The sequence below is a fragment of the Lithobates pipiens genome, unplaced genomic scaffold (assembly GCF_037356315.1).
Source record: "Lithobates pipiens isolate NorthernLeopardFrog02 unplaced genomic scaffold, aLitPip1_a1.2 Scaffold_28, whole genome shotgun sequence".
In the NCBI taxonomy this organism is placed as follows: domain Eukaryota; kingdom Metazoa; phylum Chordata; class Amphibia; order Anura; family Ranidae; genus Lithobates; species Lithobates pipiens.
The window spans coordinates 83,115,344-83,128,513 of NW_027507789.1; the positions used below are offsets into that span (position 1 = coordinate 83,115,344).

General features: G+C 46.1%; 3 pseudogenes; all 3 read right to left on the bottom strand.

The window, feature by feature from the left end:
• Nucleotides 1-5,253: 5,253 nt before the first annotated feature.
• On the bottom strand, nt 5,254-5,372 carry LOC143936794 (5S ribosomal RNA; annotated as a pseudogene).
• Nucleotides 5,373-12,748: 7,376 nt separating this feature from the next.
• Nucleotides 12,749-12,867, bottom strand: LOC143936289 (5S ribosomal RNA; annotated as a pseudogene).
• A 104-nt stretch (nt 12,868-12,971) lies between these two features.
• Nucleotides 12,972-13,090, bottom strand: LOC143937119 (5S ribosomal RNA; annotated as a pseudogene).
• Between the last annotated feature and the right edge of the window lie 80 nt (nt 13,091-13,170).

Genomic DNA, 13,170 nt, shown 5'->3' on the forward strand with positions numbered 1-13,170 from the left:
TGTACATCTGGTAAGCGCTATAGCATAATTGTGCTGTTTTAGTATACCCTTCCTGTACTGTTGAGTGTGGACAACCCTTAACTTCCCTCTCCCCCTGGGGTTGAGGTGTCCGGCCTCTTTTTCCCCTTACCTTTCCTTCCATTTGCCCTTCCTTTCTCCCCCTTAGTTCCTGCCATCCATTAACTACCCAATACCTACCTTGGTTCAACTTTCTTTGCTTTTCTCTGACGCCCCCCTCCCCGAGGAGCTATGGCAGACTCAGTCAAGGTCACCTCTCTAAACGTTAAGGGACTGAACTCCCCTGAAAAATGGTGGATCCTCTTATGAGAACTGAAGACTTCCTGTACTGGTGTGGCCTTTATACAAGAAACACATTTTAAAAATACTAGCCTCCCCTTTCTATGGTCGAGATCCTTTCCTAAGGTCTACCACTCTACTAACCCTTCCTCTATGACCAAGGGAGTCTCCATTCTGATCTCTAGCAGGCTCCCCTGGGTTCTCCACGATTCTCTGGTGGACCCTGGGGGCCGATATCTTTTTCTTAGGGGCCACATTGGAGAGCTCCTTTTTACATTTGCCACTGCGTATGCTCCCAATGATCACCAAGACACGTTCCTCAGAACTACCCTGCACAGATTATGTGACTTTAGGGAGGGCCAGTTGATATTAGGTGTGGACTTTAATGTCCCCTTTCGCCATGGGTTGACACTTTTGCCTCTTGCTCCTCGCTCCTCATTTCCTCTAGAAAGCGGATTACTAAGTGTTTACTGAATGACCAATTAGTTGATGTCTGGCATCTGCAACACTCCGGGGAAAGGGACTACTCTTTTTGCTCTTCTCCTCACAAATCATACTTGAGGATAGACTTCTTCTTGATTCCACATGACCAACTGTACTTGGTGAGCTCTTCCCCCATCGGCCATATTGCTTGGTCCGACCACGCTCCTGTAGCCCTTACCTACACCCTCTCTAGGAACCCCTCACCTAGGTCTCTATTCTGGCACCTTAATGAGAGCTTGCTCCAGATACCGGAAGTTTTAGCAGATGTGACCATGGAATTGGACCTTTATTTCCAAGAAAACTAAACTCAGGACTGCGACCTGGGGATAATTTGGGAGGCTCACAAGTCAGTACTCCGCAGGGTACCTATCAGGCACGGGGCACACATCAAACGAACACGGAAGGAACAGCTTGCTAATCTGTTTCGTGAACTTTCCTCCATGGAAGCGAAGCATTAACATGCCCCCTCACGGATCTTAGAGATTGAATTGGGGACCCAGATTACTGACCTACTCCATTATAAAGCGAAAGCGGCACTCCAGTTTTGTCATAAACTGACGTAGGAGTCAGGGGACAAATGCAGAAAAATCTTAGCCAGGTCGGTAAAGGAGTTGAAATCTGCCTCTTACATACCACAGTTGATAGATGAGAATGGCTATAGGGCCTCTACCCCAACCCAAATAGCCAAAGTCTTTGAAAAATTTTACTCTGATATCTACAACCTGCCCGATTCAGGGTCCGGACAGGACAATATAGACAGATATGTAACCGGCTCTGGTCTACCAACCCTCTCATCGGAATCACTGGAGTACTTGGAGGACCCAATCACACTGGAAGAAGTCCAGACGGCCGTGGGACCTCCGAAGGTGGGTAAGGCTCCGGGCCCTGACGGATATACCGTACAATACTATAAGACCTTCCTCCCTATTCTCGCCCACGCTTGGTGAATTTATTTAATACTCTGAGCTCGAATGTGGATTTTCCTGAGGATCACCTTAGAGCCCACATCTCCTTGATACGTAAGGAGGGCAAAGACCCGGGCCTATGTGGGAGCTACAGACACATTTCCCTCCTAAATTTGGTCCTAAAACTATTCTCTAAAATCCTCGCCACGCGAATGGCACAGCACTTGCAGTCCCTTATACACATTAACCAGTTAGGTTTTATTCCCACCCAGGAAGATAGGGACAACACCATTAAGGTGCTTACCCTGGTCCATAAAGCAAAGTCATCTGGGACCCCTTGTCTTTTCGTGAGTACTGATGCCGAGAAGGCTTTTGATCGGGTCAAATGGACATTCATCTTCTCGGTCCTTCGCCATATAGGTCTGAGTGAACGGATGCTGGCATGGATAAGTAAGATATACTCATGCCCTTCAGCTCAAGTCAAAGCGAATGGGGTTCTCTCATCTCCCCTTGACATCGGGAATGGGACCAGACAGGGTTGCCCCCTGTCACCCCTATTATTCGCACGTCTTTGGAACCCTTTTTCTCCACAATTCGACAAAACTCAGACATAACGGGACTCCAAATGGGTACTATTGAGTGCAAGATATCTGCCTACGCGGATGACATGCTGTTCTCGCTGACGAATCCCAGAGTTTCCGTGCCAAATCTCCTTCGGGAATTCCAGATATATGGGATACTTCTTGAAATCAGAGGCCATGGGGGTTGCAGTCCCCCCGCAAACGTTACTAGACTTGCAGTCCAATTTTCGATTTAAATGGACCCATACAGCCCTTAAGAACTTAGGTACTTACATTCCAACGGACATCGCTCATACGTTTATGTTGAACTTCCCTCCACCCCTTGTGACTAAGATCCGCAGTTTGCTTCACGGGTGGCATTCTGGCCTCCATTCCTGGTTCAGGAGATGCAATCTCATTAAAATGAACATACTCCCTAAATTTACCTTATCTTTTCCAAGCTCTCCCGATCCAGATTCCAGTCCCATTTTTTAAGCAAGCTCAATCCCTGCTCACTCAATTTAACTGGGCCCACAAAAATCCCAGACTTAAGTGGTCACAGCTGACATTGTCTAAACAACAGGGAGGGTTGGTTCTCCCTGACTTGTGACGCTACTACCTGGCCTCCCATCTGGGGCGTGTATTGGACTGGAATCGAAACAAACTTTCTAAGCTCTGGGTGCAACTAGAACAATCTCACTCCCGAATTCCGCTAAGAAGCGCCATGTGGTGCTACAAGGATTTACCCACAGAATTGACATCACATCCCACTATAGGGGCTTCGTTGAAAGTCAGTCACCTGATCGCTACCCAAAACACACTCACGTCTTTGACTTCCCCCCATACCCTATACGTGGCAATCCAAACTTTGAACCGGGGACCCACTTAGAAATTCCAACCTAGACCATGCGTCTAAATTCGTCATTGACGGAAAATGGCCTTCTTTCTCAACCCTAACAGATCCGACAGGGCTTTTCCAACTGCCTTTTTGGAGAGCGGCGCAACAACATAATTTTCTCCATTCCATTCCCAATCCTCAAATTTTCTCCCGCCCTCAGACGGAGTTTGAGACTCTATGCAGGAGCGAAGGCCCTTTGGCCCACATTCTCTCTCAAACAGATCACCCACACTTAACCTGTCTGTCCAACTGGGAAAAAGACCTTAATTGCTCGTTTTCCCCAGCACAGAGACAACGCATGATCACTTTGGCTCTCAAAACCTCACTGTGCACGAAGATACAGGAGACAAATTTTAAACTTCTCACCAGGTGGTATTTGACACCATCAAAGCTGCATAAATGTTTCCCCTCTTCCTCGAACATATGCTGGAGGTGTGGAGAAGAAGATTTTTTGGTCCTGCTCCAGCTTGGTGGACTTCTGGACAGAGATCCGATGCATAACACAAAAATTCACAGACTTAGGCCGCGTACACACGGGCGGACTGTCTGACGGACTTGGTCCGCTGAAACGTGTTTCAGCGGACAGTCTGCTCATGTGTGGGCTTCAGCTGACTTTTTCAGCGGACAGTCTGGCGGACTAAGTCTTTCGGAATTTCCGTAATATTGTCCGTCCAACTTTGGTTTCAGCGGACAGTCCGCTCGTGTGTAGGCAAGTTGGACGGACTAAGTATGGCGCATGCTCAGAAAGGATTTACACGGCCGAAGGTTGCATTGCAGTGTATTGGACGTCATATTTCTAGTCCCGTCGTACGTGCTGTACACGTCATCGCGCAAGCTTTCAGCGGACTGTCTGTTCATCGTGTGTGGTCAAGTCTGTTCATTCAAAAGTAGGACGGACTGTCTGTCGGATTGTCTGACGGACTTAGTTGGCCAGACAGTCCGCCTGTGTGTACGCGGCCTTATCCATCCCGGAAGAGGCTGCATTCTTTCTCTTGCACCATTCACAGATTCCCATTAAGAAGAACAAAATATCAATTTTACGGCATGTGATAAATGCGGCGAAATCTTGCATCCCTTTCTATTGGAAAAAAATGTTCCCCCCTTTCATTACTCACTGGCTTAGGAAAATAGAGGACATTAAAAAAATGGAGGACTTGATTCTCACATCACAAGGTAAACAAGAATTTTTTAAACAAACCTGGGACATCTGGAATGCCTTTGTATTCTCGCTGGAAGGATGTCACCTGCTATCGCCTTAGTGCTTTGAGCTTTCTTTGACTGGCCCCTTGGGCAGTGTCTGCCCTCGTGTCTCGTCCCCTCTTCTCCTTTCCTGATCTTTCACCCCTTCTCTTTTCTGCCTTCTTCCCCTATCTCTCACCCCCTCCACCCCCTCTCTCTTTTGGAAAAAGTGGAAAATTGGGAATGACGGCCCCACACACCCCTCTGGATGGATTATGCCGGAGGGACCTGGGGTTTGTGTGACCCTGGATCTTGGTACAGTACTTTATCCGTGCCTCGAATCATTATGATTGATGGAAGGCAGACTCACAGTTGCGAATATACCTGTATCAAGTATTGTTCAGCTGCTTTTTGCTCTGTATTTCTCTGTTGCATTATGTACTCGGGGGACCGCCTTCCCCTGTTTGGAGAAAAAATTATATTTGAAAAAAAAAATAAGCCTACGACAACTGGTATTCCCAGGAGGTCTCCCATCCAGGCATAAACCAGGCCCGACCCTGCTTAGCCTCCAAGATCAGACGAGATGGAACAGATTCAGGGTGATGTGGCCATAGCCAATATCTTCAGGCACTCTCAACTCTCTTGACAAACGCCAAGATGGTCACCTTGGGAACTAGCGGAAAAAAATAGGTCAACGCCAACAACATAAAAAGAAGCCTACGGCATCTGGAAATCCCAGGCGGTCTCCCATCCAGGTACTAAACTGGTCCCAACCCTGCTTAGCCTCTGAGATCAGATGACATTGGGCTCTTTCAGGGTGATGTGGCCGTAGGAGATTTATTCAGGCACTCTCAACCCTCTTGACTAACGGCAAGATGGTCACCTTGGGAAACAAACAAAAAAACAAGTCAACGCCAACAACATAAGAAGAAGTCTACAGCACCTGGTATTCCCAGGTGGTCTCCCATCCAGGTATTAACAAGGCCTGACCCTATTTAGTCTCTGAGATCAGACGAGATCTGGTGCTTTCAGGGTTATGTGGCCATAGGCAAGCTCTTCAGGCACTCTCAACCCTCTTGACAAACATGAAGATGGTCACCTTAGTAAACAAACAAAAAAATAAACAAGTCAACGCCAACAACATAAAAAGAAGCCTACAGCACCTAGAATTCCCAGGTGGTCTCCCATCCAGGTATTAACAAGGCCCGACCCTATTCTCTGAGATCAGACGAGATCTGGTGCTTTCAGGGTTATGTGGCCATAGGCGAGCTCTTCAGGCACTCTCAACCCTCTTGACAAGCACGAAGATGGTCACCTTAGTAAACAAACAAAAAAACGAAACAAGTCAACGCCAACAACATAAAAAGAAGCCTACAGCACCTAGTATTCCCAGGTGGTCTCCAATCCAGGTACTAGCAAGGCCCGACCCTGTTTAGTCTCTGAGATCAGAGGAGATCGGGCGCTTTCAGGGTTATGTGCCCATAGGCGATCTCTTTGGGCACTCTCAACCCTCTTGACAAATGCCAAGATAGTCACCTTGAGATACAAGCGAAAAAAAAACAAGTCAATGTCAACAACATAAAAAGAATAATATGGCACCTGGTATTCCAACGCCATCTCCCATCCAGGTACTAACTAGGCCCAATCCTTCTTAGCCTCCGAGATGAGAAGAGATAGGGCTCTTTCAGGGTGAAGCTGCTGTAAGCGTTCTCTTTGGGCACTTTCAACCCTCTTGACAAATACCAAGATGGTCACCTTGGGAAACAAGTGAAAAAAAAAAACCGAATCAACGCCAACAACATAAAAAGAAGCCTACAATAACTGGTCATATGAGATTGGGTGCTTTCAGAGTGATATGGCCATAGGCAATCTCCTCAGGCACTCTCAACCCTCTTGACAAACAGCAAGATGGTCACCTTGGGAAACAAGCGGAAAAAAAACAGGTCAATGCCAACAACATAAAAAGAAGCCTACGACAGCTGGTATTCCCAGGCGGTCTTCCATCCAGGTACTAACAAGGCCCGACTCTTCTTAGCCTCCAACATCAAACGAGATCGGGTGCTTTCAGGGTGATGTTCCCATCTCTTCAGGCACTTTCAACCCTCTTGACAAATGCCAAGATGGTGACCTTGGGAAACAAGGAAAAAAAAATAAGTCAATGCCAACAAACTAGCCAGTCTTCTGCATACACGAGCCTCTCTGTATACCCTTGGTTGTCCTTTGTATACACTAGCTTCTCTTTATACATTAGCTCTCTGTATACCCAAGCCTCTCTGTATACACTAGTCCGTCTGTATACACTAGCAAGTCTGCATACACTAGCCTCTCTGTGTAACCCAGAATCTCTCTCTGTATATCCTAGCCTCCATCTCTGCATACCCAGGACGTTCTTCTGTATAATCTAGCCTATTTGTATACACTAGCCTGTCTTTTGTACACATTAGCCTCTCTGTATAAACTAGAAAGGTCTTCTGTATATACTAGTCCGTCTGTATACACTAGCAAGTATGCATACTCTAGCCTCTCTCTCTGTATACCCTAGCCTCCATCTCTGCATACTCGGGACGTTCTTCTGAATAATCTAGCCTATCTGTATACACTAGCCTGTCTTTTGTAAACATTAGCCTCCCTGTATACACTAGTCCATCTGTATACACTAGCAAGTATGCATACTCTAGCCTCTCTATCTGTATACTCTAGCCTCCATCTCTGCATACCCAGGACGTTCTTCTGTATAATCTAGCCTATCTGTATACAATAGCCTGTCTTTTTTACACGTTAGCCTCTCTGTATAAACTAGTGGGTCTTCCGTATACACTAGTCCTTCTGTATACATTAGCAAGTCTGTGTAACCCAGTCTCTCTCTCTGTATACCCTAGCCTCCATCTCTGCATACCCAGGAAGTTTTTCTGTATAATCTAGCCTATCTGTATACACTAGTCTGTCTTTTGTACACATTAGCCTCTCTGTATAAACTAGCCGGTCTTCAGTATACACGAGCCTCTCTGTATACCCTTGGTTGTCTTTTGTATACACTAGCTTCTCTTTATACATTAGCTCTCCGTATACCAAGCCTCTCTGTATACACTAGTTCGTCTGTATACACTAGCAAGTCTGCATACACTAGCCTCTCTGTGTATCCCAGCCTCTCTCTTTGTATATTCTAGCCTCCATCTCTGCATACCCAGGATGTTCTTCTGTATAATCTAGCCTATCTGTATACACTAGCCTGTCTTTTATACACATTAGCCTCTCTGTATAAACTAGCCGGTCCTCTGTATACACAAGTCCATCTGTATACACTAGCAAGTCTGTGTAACCAAGCCTCTCTCTCTGTATACCCTAGCCTCCATCTCTGCATAACCCGGACGCTCTTCTGTATAATCTAGCCTATCTGTATACACTAGACTGTCTTTTGTACACATTAGCCTCTCTGTATAAACTAGCCGGTCTACTGTATACACTAGTCCATCTGTATACACTAGCAAGTTTGCATACTCCTGCCTCTCTGTGTAACCCAGCCTCTCTCTCTGTATACCCTAGCCTCCATCTCTGCCTACCCAGGACGTTCTTCTGTATAATCTAGCCTATGTGTATACACTAGCCTGTCTTTTGTACACATTAGCCTCTCTGTATAAACTAGCCGGTCTTCTGTATACACTAGTCCGTCTGTATACACTAGCAAGTCTGCAAACTCTAGCCTCTCTGTGTAACACAGTCTCTCTCTCTGTATACCCTAGCCTCAATCTCTGCATACCCAGGACTTTCCTCTGTACAATCTAGCCTATCTGTATACACTAGACTGTCTTTTGTACACATTAGCCTCTCTGTATAAACTAGCCGGTCTACTGTATACACTAGTCCATCTGTATACACTAGCAAGTCTGCATACTCCTGCCTCTCTGTGTAACCCAGCCTCTCTCTCTGTATACCCTAGCCTCCATCTGTGCATACCCAAGACGTTCTTCTGTATAATCTAGCCTATCTGTATACACTAGCCTGTCTTTTGTACACATTAGCCTCTCTGTATAAACTAGCCGGTCTTCTGTATACACTAGTTCGTCTATATACACTAGCAAGTATGCATACTCTAGCCTCTCTCTCTGTATACCCTTGCCTCCATATCTGCATACCCAGGACGTTCTTCTGTATAATCTAGCCTATCTGTATACACTAGCCTGTCTATTGTACACATTAGCCTCTCTGTATAAACTAGCCGGTCCTCTGTATACACTAGTCCGACTGTATACACTAGCAAGTCTGTGTAACCAAGCCTCTTTCTCTGTATACCTTAGCCTCCATCTCTGCATTCCCAGGACATTCTTCTGTATAATCTAGTCATCTGTATACACTAGCCTGTCTTTTGTACACATTAGACTCTCTGTATAAACTAGCCGGTCTTCTGTATACACGAGCCTCTCTGTATTTCCTTGGTTGTCTTTTGTATACACTAACTTCTCTTTATACATTAGCTCTCTGTATACCCAAGCCTCTCTGTATACACTAATCCGTCTGTATACACTAGCAAGTCTGCATACACTAGCCTCTCTGTGTAACCCAGTCTCTCTCTCTTTATACCCTAGCCTCCATCTCTGCATACCCAGGACGTTCTTCTGTATAATCTAGCCTATCTGTATAAACTAGCTTGTCTTTTGTACACAACCTCTCTGTATAAACTAGCCGGTCTTCTGTATACACGAACCTCTCTGTATACCCTTCGTTGTCTTTTGTATACACTAGCTTCTCTTTATACATTAGCTCTCTGTATACCCAAGCCTCTCTGTATACACTAGTCTGTCTGTATACACTAGCAAGTCTGCATACACTATCCTGTCTGTGTAACCCAGCCTCTCTCTCTGTATACCCTAGCCTCCATCTCTGCATACCCAGGACGTCCTGCTCTATAATCTAGCCTATTTTTATACACTAGCCTGTCTTTTGTACACATTAGACTCTCTGTATAAACTAGCCAGTCTTCTGTATACACTACTCCGTCTGTATACACTAGCAAGTATGCATACTCTAGCCTCTCTGTCTGTATACCCTTGCCTCCATCTCTGCATACCCAGGACGTTCTTCTGTATAATCTAGCCTATCTGTATACACTAGCCTGTCTTTTGTACACATTAGACTCTCTGTATAAACTAGCCGGTCTTCTGTATACACTAGTCCGTCTGTATACTCTAACAAGTCTGTGTAACCCAGCCTCTCTCTCTGTATAACCTAGCCTCCATCTCTGCATACCCAGGACGTTCTTCTGTATAATCTAGCCTATCTATATACACTAGCCTGTGTTTTGTACACATTAGCATCTCTGTATAAACTAGCCGGTCTTCTGCATACACAAGCCTCTCTGTATACCCTTAGATGTCTTTTGTATACACTAGCTTCTCTTTATAGATTAGCTATCTGTATACCCAATCCTCTTTGTATACACTAGTCCATCTGTATACACTAGCAAGTCTGCATACACCGACCTCTCTGTGTAACCCAGCCTCTCTCTCTGTATACCCTAGCCTCCATCTCTGCATACCCAAGATGTTCTTCTCTATAATCTAGCCTATTTGTATACACTAGCCTGTCTTTTGCACACATTAGCCTCTCTATATAAACTAGCCGGTCTTCTGTATACACTAGTCCGTCTGTATACACTAGCAAGTATGCATATTCTAGCCTCTCTCTCTGTATACCCTAGCCTCCATCTCTGCATACCCAGGACGTTCTTATGTATAATCTAGTTTATCTGTATACACTAGTGTATACAGATGGACTAGTGTGTACAGAGGACCGGCTAGTTTATACAGAGAGGCTAATGTGTACAAAAGACAGGCTAATGTATAAAGATAGGCTAGATTATACAGAAGAAAGTCCTGGGATGCCTTTTCTGTTGTGACGGGCTCCCTCGTGCATGCCTAGGTTTAGGGCGAGCTGAGGAGACCCCTCAGTGCTGTCTTTTATTTGCATACCGGTATCAGACGTGACATTTACCACTGCCGGGACTGGGGGGACTAGGATCCGGGGGCTCCCTCTCCGACCTGTCTACCCACCAACCCAAGTAGGGCGGCGCTTTGAACCCAGTGTACATCTGGTAAGCGCTATAGCATAATTGTGCTGTTTTAGTATACCCTTCCTGTACTGTTGAGTGCGGACAACCCTTAATTTCCCTCTCCCCCTGGGGTTCAGGTGCCTGGCCTCTTTTTCCCCTTACCTTTCCTTCCATTTGCCCTTCCTTTCTCCCCCTTAGTTCCCGCCATCCATTACCTACCCAATACCTACCTTGGTTCAACTTTCTTTGCTTTTCTCTGACATCCCCCTCCCCCTCCCTGAGGAGCAATGGCAGACTCAGTCAAGGTCACCTCTCTAAACGTTAAGGAACTGAACTCCCCTGAAAAACGGTGGATCCTCCTGTGAGAACTGAAGACTTCATGTACTGATGTGGCCTTTATACAAGAAACACATTTTAAAAATACTAGCCTCCCCTTTCTACGGTCGAGATCCTTCCCTAAGGCCTACCACTCTACTAACCCCTCCTCTAAGACCAAGGGAGTCTCCATTCTGATCTCTAGCAGGCTCCCCTGGGATCTCCAGGATTCTCTGGTGGACCCTGGGGGCTGATATCTTTTTCTTAGGGGCCACATTGGAGAGCTCCTTTTTACATTTGCCACTGCGTACGCTCCCAATGATCACCAAGACACGTTCCTCAGAACTACCCTGCACAGATTATGTGACTTTCGAGAGGGCCAGTTGATATTAGGTGGGGACTTTAATGTCCCCTTTCACCATCGGTTGACACTTCTGCCTCTTGCTCCTTGCTCCTCATTTCCTCTAGAAAGCGGATTGCTAAATGTTTACTGAATGACCAATTAGTTGATGTCTAGCGTCTGCAACACTCCGGGGAAAGGGACTACTTTTTTTGCTCTTCCCCTCACAAATCATACTTGAGGATAGACTTCTTCTTGATTCCACATGACCAACTGCACTTGGTGAGCTCTTCCTCCATCGGCCATATTACTTGGTCTGACCACGCTCCTGTAGCCCTTACCTACACCCTCTCTAGGAACCCCTCACCTAGGTCTCTATTCTGGCACCTTAATGAGAGCCTCCTCCAGATACCGGAAGTTTTAGCAGATGTGACCAGGGAATTGGACCTTTATTTCCAAGAAAACTAAACGCAGGACTGCGACCCAGGGATAATTTGGGAGGCTCACAAGTCAGTACTCCGCAGGGTACTTATCAGGCACGGGGCGCATCAAACGAACACGGAAGGAACAGCTTGCTAATCTGTTTCGTGAACTTTCCTCTATGGAAGCGAAGCATAAACATGCCCCCTCACGGATCTTAGAGATTGAATTGGGGACACTCCGTACCCAGGTTACTGACCTACTCCATTATAAAGCGAAAGCGGCACTCCAGTTTTGTCATAAACTGAAGTAGGAGTCAGGGGACAAATGCGGAAAAATCTTAGCCAGGTCGGTAAAGGAGTTTAAATCTGCCTCTTACATACCACAGTTGATAGATGAGAATGGCTATAGGGCCTCTACCCCAACCCAAATCGCCAAAGTCTTTGAAAAATTTTACTCAACAACATAAAAAGAAGCCTACGGCATCTGGCAATCCCAGGCGGTCTCCCATCCAGGTACTAAACTGGTCCCAACCCTGCTTAGCCTCTGAGATCAGATGACATTGGGCTCTTTCAGGGTGATGTGGCCGTAGGAGATTTCTTCAGGCACTCTCAACCCTCTTGACTAACGCCAAGATGGTCACCTTAGGAAACAATTAAAAAGTAATCAGATCTTGCAGATCCCAGGCCGCGCTACAGAGGCTAAAGTGAGACTAGACGTAAATGGGAGGGCACACAGACAGCGTCGCCAGCCCTATAAATCGCAGCCCCAAAGGGGATGCAACCAGTAACAGAATTATTTATATGCAAGGTCCGGCGCCACTGTTACTTGGCTACAATGGAGTGTGTACACAAAATGTGGGTACATCCACACAAATGGCCTCCAAAGAAGTGCAATAGTTACCAAAATAGGTGTCAAGCCGGTCCCAACCCTGCTTAGCCTCTGAGATCAAATGAGATTGGGCTCTTTCAGGGTGATGCAACCATAGTAGATTTTTTCAGGCACTCTCAAACCTCTTGACAAACGCCAAGATGGTCACCTTGGGAAACAAACAATAAAACAAGTCAACGCCAACAACATAAGAAGAAGTCTACAGCACCTAGTATTACCAGGTGGTCTCCCATCCAGGTATAAACAAGGCCCAACCCTATTTAGTCTCTGAGATCAGACGAGATCTGGTGCTTTCAGGGTTATGTGGCCATAGGCGAGCTCTTCAGGCACTCTCAACCCTCTTGACAAACACGAAGATGGTCACCTTAGGAAACAAACAAAAAAAAACAAGTCAACGCCAACAACATAAGAAGAAGTCTACAGCACCTAGTATTCCCAGGTGGTCTCCCATCCAGGTATTTACAAGGCCCGACCCTGTTTAGTCTCTGAGATCAGACGAGATCTGGTGCTTTCAGGGTCATATGGCCATAGGCGAGCTCTTCAGGCACTCTCAACCCTCTTGACAAACACCAAGATGGTCACCTTGGTAAACAAACAAACAAAAAAAAAACAAGTCAACGCCAACAACATAAAAAGAAGCCTACAGCACCTATTATTCCCAGGTGGTCTCCAATCCAGGTACTAGCAAGGCCCAACCCTGTTTAGCCTCTGAGATCAGAGGAGATCGGGCGCTTTCAGGGTTATGTGCCCATAGGCAATCTCTTTGGGCACTTTCAACCCTCTTGACAAATGCCAAGATAGTCACCTTGAGATACAAGCAAAAAAAAACAGGTCAA